General features: G+C 40.9%; 1 non-coding gene across 1 annotated transcript; it reads right to left on the reverse strand.

Moving 5' to 3' along the window:
- Positions 1–6689: 6689 nt before the first annotated feature.
- Positions 6690–6764, reverse strand: Trnas-cga (transfer RNA serine (anticodon CGA)). Its single transcript has one exon. It is a non-coding gene; the product is annotated as a tRNA-Ser (tRNA).
- Between the last annotated feature and the right edge of the window lie 394 nt (positions 6765–7158).

Consider the following 7158-nt stretch of genomic DNA (forward strand, 5'->3'; position numbering starts at 1 on the left):
ATAGATCAACTTGCACTAAAATACATTTAAACGTGGAACTCTAAATTGGTAACACTCCTTCTAAGTCCGGTCGTCGGAGAATTTTCTAAAAATTTTTTCCGGGTGGTTAGACAATGTGCACTACTCTCAATCTCTCTTTTCTTATAGTTTAGTTTTGCTTATTTATTACAGTTCATTGGGATAATTTCTGAAAATTTCTTTATTTACTGTGACTGGTTTTGTTTGCTATTTCAATTACCATCCCATGCAACACAGTAAATACTAAGATGCGTAGCAACCATTCTCAAGCAGCCATTATACGAAATTCAAGTGACAACAATACCTTAATTTCTGACGAGTCACTTATTGATGCTACAGAGACAAATACAGAGAGCAGTGCTCGAGGTGGATGTTTCCCTCCCAGGAATGAGGACTACACAGGTGTTAGAAGACAACATTTTTGAGAACTTAAATATTTCTTATGATGGCGAGACACGAGACCCGAGATTCAAAGTTTTAGATTCCGCGCTTTCTGACTGTCACCTCATTGACGGCGGAAAATATTTCGGAAAATGCAGCAGTAAATGAAAATAGTGCCGAACAAATTAGTTCATCGCACAAAAGTTACGATGGATTCACAGAAAAACGAATTTTCACTTATGATTCAGCACTTGTTATAAGTAGATACCAAAACACTAGCAGCCCAGTTACCAACTCACTGTGAAGCGAAATTACAAGAAAACAACAAAATAATTGGAACAAAAGACAAGAATACAACAAAATACACGAAATAAAACATAAAGGTAGCTAAGATTAAACCGAAAAGAACGTTAACGACAGTAATGAGAACGGTATTAAGCAAAATCTCTACATGAACAGAAGAAACTGCTAAAACACGTACACAATTACAACGTCAGCAATCTCAAAGATCTTTATCTAAATCGCCGCCAATTCCTTTCACTTCCCAACATGCCGTTTCCTCGTGCTAAGTTTCATAAAACAGCACAGTCCAGAAATCAATAAATTACTCAGAGATCAAGCTGAATTTTAAAAGCTTTTGGCTCAAGAACAACATACACGTGATCGCAGTTAAAAAAAAAAAAAAAGAATTCCATGCAAGAACAACGTTTTGGCCGACTTAGACACGAAAGAGTCTTTGAAAATGAACGGGAAGTCACACACGTATTTCAACCGAAAGAACTTTAATGACGTAACAGCACATGACAGACTTGAAAACATTTTAAGCAGTAACAAAGTAAAAAGTTTCTCCGCCATGGCGTGAATGATTTACGTCCCTTACAAAGGATACAAGAGTTTAGGTTTCCTTTACCACCAGCTTGGTCAGTGGTATATAGACAAGAATTTATTTGCAGTTTTTTGCAATGTGTACCAGCTATGCGAGTGAGGGCCATAACAGGACAACACTTTTCTTTAGAAGAATTAGAAAATGCATTTCTCGCAGCATACACGTCAAAGACAACACATTGTGAAGTTAAGAGCAAACCTACAGTTTGCCATATTTTGAAAAGTCACAATTTGGAACTTTAATGTAGTTCTTAGAGCACAGAAGCACCATTTGACAGAACCGCACAGCCAATCTGCTTTAATCCAGATTTTTATTTCTAAAGCTCGAAGATGATGAGGTGTTTTTTTTCTGACAGGTTATCAGAAAGAAAACATGAATGCATTCCGTGACGTTTTAGAGTAGCGTCAGATTCAACAATCCTAGTTTAAGTACAAAAACAAAAACTTTAATCAGAGTAACCGCAATTATAATGACAATAGGATTAGGGGACATTTCATACCTTTAATGACAACACAGACAAAAGTTACGAGATTACCTAACAGCACCAATATGAGAGAGGACAACTTACTCTACATCTACATCTACATGACTACTCTGCAATTCACATTTAAGTGCTTGGCAGAGGGTTCATCGAACCACAATCATACTATCTCTCTACTATTCCACTCCCGAACAGCGAGCTGGAAAAACGAACACCTAAACCTTTCTGTTCGAGCTCTGATTTCTCTTATTTTATTTTGATGATCATTCCTACCTATGTAGGTTGGGCTCAACAAAATATTTTCGCATTCGGAAGAGAAAGTTGGTGACTGAAATTTCGTAAAAAGGTCTCGCCGTGACGAAAAACGTCTATGCTGTAATGACTTCCATCCCAACTCGTGTATCATATCTGCCACACTCTCTCCCCTATAACGCGATAATACAAAACGAGCGGCCCTTCTTTGCACCCTCTCGATGTCCTCCGTCAATCCCACCTGGTAAGGATCCCACACCGCGCGGCAATATTCTAACAGAGGACGAACGAGTGTAGTGTAAGCTGTCTCTTTAGTGGACTTGTTGCATCTTCTAAGTGTCCTGCCTATGAAACGCAACCTTTGGCTCGCCTTCCCGACAATATTATCTATGAGGTCCTTCCAACTGAAGTTGTTCGTAATTTTAACACCCAGGTACTTAGTTGAATTGACAGCCTTGAGAATTGTACTATTTATCGAGTAATCGAATTCCAACGGATTTCTTTTGGAACTCATGTGGATCATCACACACTTTTCGTTATTTAGCGTCAACTGCCACCTGACACACCATACAGCAATCTTTTCTAAATCGCTTTGCAGCTGATACTGGTCTTCGGATGACCTTACTAGACGGTAAATTACAGCATCATCTGCGAACAGTCTAAGAGAACTGCTCAGATTGTCACCCAGGTCATTTATATAGATCAGGAACAGTAGAGGTCCCAGGACGCTTCCCTGGGGAACACCTGATATCACTTCAGTTTTACTCGATGATTTGCCGTCTATTACTACGAACTGCGACCTTCCTGACAGGAAATCACGAATCCAGTCGCACAACTGAGACGATACCCCATAGCTCCGCAGCTTGATTAGTAGTCGCTTGTGAGGAACGGTGTCAAAAGCTTTCCGGAAATCTAGAAATACGGAATCAACTTGAGATCCCCTGTCGATAGCGGGCATTACTTCGTGCGAATATAGAGCTAGCTGCGTTGCACAAGAGCGATATTTTCTGAAGCCATGCTGATTACGTGTCAATAGATCGTTCCCTTGGAGGTGATTCATAATGTTTGAATACAGTATATGCTCTAAAACCCTACTGCAAACCGACGTCAATGATATAGGTCTGTAGTTAAATGGATTACTCCCACTACCCTTCTTGAACACTGGTGCGACCTGCGCAATTTTCCAATCTGTAGGTACAGATCTATCGGTGAGCGAGCGGTTGTATATGAGTGCTAAGTAGGGAGCTATAGTATCAGCGTAATCTGAAAGGAACCTAATCGGTATACAATCTGGACCTGAAGACTTGCCCGTATCAAGCGATTTGAGTTGCTTCGCAACCCCTAAGGTATCTACTTCTAAGAAACTCATGCTAGCAGATGTTCGTGTTTCAAATTCTGGAATATTCCATTCGTCTTCCCTGGTGAAGGAATTTCGGTGAAGGAATTTCTCTCACCTATTTTTCACATATAGGAAATTATTAAATATTTTATTACAGCACGACGCACCTTGAGGAAGTTAACGGCCTGAGCAGACGTTGGAGACTGACAGGGCACTAAAAGCATGAGATATTTTTATGAATCTTACCTCGCGGAAACGGCTTGTTGGAAGGTGAAAGGAATTGTCAGCTATTTAGATAAAGATCTTTGAGATTGTATCTGTTCGCTTGTTGCCACGGGAATAGACACAACTTTGGAGAAAATCACCTTTCTCCCTCTCTGTAAACTTATTAAGGCCAGTAATTGGCCGTTTCTTTTCATTCAGAGATGCAGATTTCTTAAATCTTGCCCTGGTTCGACAGGAGTTTGTGCTGTCGTGTGGGAGGAGAGATTTAGCGCCTCTAGGGCCTTGTGATTGGCTCAAGACGGTGTGAAGGCGGTGTCGTTCGTGCACTTTGTGGGTAAACGGAATTTTTTTAAAGATAGGTGGGAAGCACTCGGGTGCAGGACTTTGGTCTGGTAAGCACTTCTGGTCAAGGCTGTAGCAAGTGTGGTTGGTACTTGGGACCTGTCCTGAGACTGACTTCACTTGAGAGTAGTTTAGACTGGGGAGCCTATGGTGGAGATCTTACTCTACCGGCAGTGTGAATTTAAACGTCTCGGACTACTCGTTTGCCGAGGTGGTACTTATTCGTTTTTGGTTTACCAGTTTTGACTTTTGGTATCCTTGTGCGCTGTGTCGTAAAAGTGAGTCAAATTGGTCCTTGGTACGACCAGCGAACGGATGTCATTCACTGAAATCTACCGTGATTTCAGGGTTGTGATAGAGAGTAAATTGCGTTGTGTCTGTTTAAATCGCTAGACCGTCAGATTTTAGCTTTTCTTTCGTGGCCGCGATCGATTAACAGGTGCCGCCTCCACGCCTCACCTCCTCCGCTGCACACATCTCGCCAGCTGCAAGTCATGTCGCTACACAAATTAAACCAGTATAACGTGCTGCCGCTCCAGCGTTGTCACGGTGTACAGATCTCAAACGCCACTTGCCCTCATCTTCACCTATGTAAAGAAACTTCAGTAGATTTGATCAATCAAGGTCTGCTCAGCGTCAGATCAACTCAGCTTGCGTTATCCACATTGACTCACTGAGCATCTACTTAAACTGTCTTTGCCAACAAGGCGCCAACCAGCGGAGTGTTTAATCACCTGCTTAGTTGTTTAGGGAATTCAACCTACAATTTGTTTAGTATAATTTATGTCCTGTTTGGTGAAATGAATGTCGTTAGTACGTTAAATTTTGCCAGAATTCTCAATTAATTAATTAGTCCAAACAAGTTACCTTTCAAAAACCCTATCAGGGATACAACGATTTCAATAGACCACCGCAGTACGATCAACAACAAAACCCAAATATTTATCATAACAACCAGCGCTTTGATAATTCAACGAGCAACATGAAAAACCCTCCACAGACACATAACTATTTTACAAGCAATTACGTATAAAGGAATAATAATCTGCATATGCGTAGGTAGCAACCATAGAATCACAACCAAAGCGACAACTGCAACAAAACCACGATTTCCGCAAAATGACAGATATGGGAACAGAAGACATGAAAATTATTTTAAAAAAAATTGTAAAGTTTTGTTTTGAATTAATCGGACAGCCGATTTCACCCTCTAAAAGTTAATCCTAATAATTCAAAACGAGACGAATAGTTGAGTTTTGGCAACCTACTATACAGCGATGCGGCAATGTCGGACAATAACGACTAGGATTCACATACAGAGACAACACGATGTATTACCAATACCACCGACATCACTGAAAATATCATCAGGGACACATCATTACATGAAAAAAGGAACCTCGGAAACAAATATATCATCCAGTCATCAGAATACGAATAGGGAGACGTTTTCAGTAATTAGTGATGCAGAATTCGACAAATGTAACTCATTTGAAACTTGCCCTACTTTACAATTCCGTAGAACAAAAGTTAGAGAAGCTGTTTCTGGGAAAGATTTCGGTGTAAAATCGCGACCACGTTTACAGTTTACTGTACAAGGTCACCCTTTCCCTGCTTACTTCTCGATCGTTCCACTACTAACAACAGAGTGTATGCTTGGCATGGACTTCTTAAACAGAAAACAGCAGTACTGGTTGTGAGAATTCATGTATTTCGTACAGAACAACGATACGCAGATTTCCACTGAGATTTCAGAAAACCTTTTCAGTGGAGGAACAGATTATAAGGTTACAATTTTCCACTTCAACCAAAAACATGAATCGTTAAACGTCATTCTTCTCTGATGCCGAATTTCTTATTATTGATGGAAATGAAGAATCAAATTTCGGCATTTCTGAAACAATACAAGCAAAAATTGACAGGTGTGAAGTTACAATGAAGACAGATAGGGAACAATTGCTGGTAGTTCATCAGTCTCATTCTCGTTTTTTTGTTTTTCACCATGTTCACGGAACTATGCCAGGGTTTGTGTACGAATTTCAAATGAAACGCCACAATACTTTTGTTTGTAGAAATTGCAACATTCCATTCATTTATGGAAACAGTAAAACAGGAAACTGAATTTATGCTCCAACAAGACGTAATTTAAAAGGTATATTTCCCTTATAACACTCCGTTATAGGTTGTTTCAAAATAAGAATAGTTACCTGATACTCCTTTTAGATTTGAGAATAATTAATGACACCATAGTAATAGAAACACGCCGACTGCAAACATTAGACGAGGAGCTCCAAAAGTTTCACAGAGTCGCCGTGTAATCCACACTCTATTTAAAAATCTGGATTCTGGAAACTCGAATTACACCCCAGTTGTCGAAAGTAAGGCTGCCAAACTTCCCTGATTCTGCTGGACCGTACCGCAATAGTACTTCTAATTCCGCAGTGGAAGAATTTAGCAAAAGTTTTCCTCAAAACGTCTAATATGTCCAGCATTTTGGTAATTTTCGCATTCCACCAATCACATCTTCTTTCCATGTGCTACAGGAAGTATGAATAATCTTAGTAACGCAGCATCTCTGGGTGTTTATGCGTAATAGCATTCATTTTCAAGAGCCAATGCAAGAGAGAGAAATATTGCAAAAGAATATTTTAGGCAAGATGGAAAAGTCATGGTACCGCTCCCACGAAAAGTTGACTGATCAGTTTTTTATGCAGGGACGCGGAGGTCAAGTTATAAAGTTGAAACTTCCTGGCAGATTAAAACTGTGTGCCCGACCGAGACTCGAACTCGGGACCTTTGCCTTTCGCGGGCAAGTGCTCTACCAACTGAGCTACCGAACCACGACTCACGCCCGGTGCTCACAGCTTTACTTCTGCCAGTATCCGTCTCCTACCTTCCAAGCTTTACAGAAGCTCTCCTGCGAACCTTGCAGAACTAGCACTCCTGAAAGAAAGGATATTGCGGAGACATGGCCTAGCCACAGCCTGGGGGATGTTTCCAGAATGAGATTTTCACTCTGCAGCGGAGTGTGCGCTGATATGAAACTTCCTGGCAGATTAAAACTGTGTGCCCGAGCTTGGAAGTTAGGAGACGGATACTGGCAGAAGTAAAGCTGTGAGTACCGGGCATAAGTCGTGCTTCGGTAGCTCAGTTGGTAGAGCACTTGCCTGCGGAAGGCAAAGGTCCCGACTTCGAGTCTCGGTCGGGCACACAGTTTTAATCTGCCAGGAACTT

Source organism: Schistocerca gregaria, chromosome 5, assembly GCF_023897955.1.
Source record: "Schistocerca gregaria isolate iqSchGreg1 chromosome 5, iqSchGreg1.2, whole genome shotgun sequence".
Taxonomy (NCBI): Eukaryota; Metazoa; Arthropoda; class Insecta; order Orthoptera; family Acrididae; genus Schistocerca; species Schistocerca gregaria.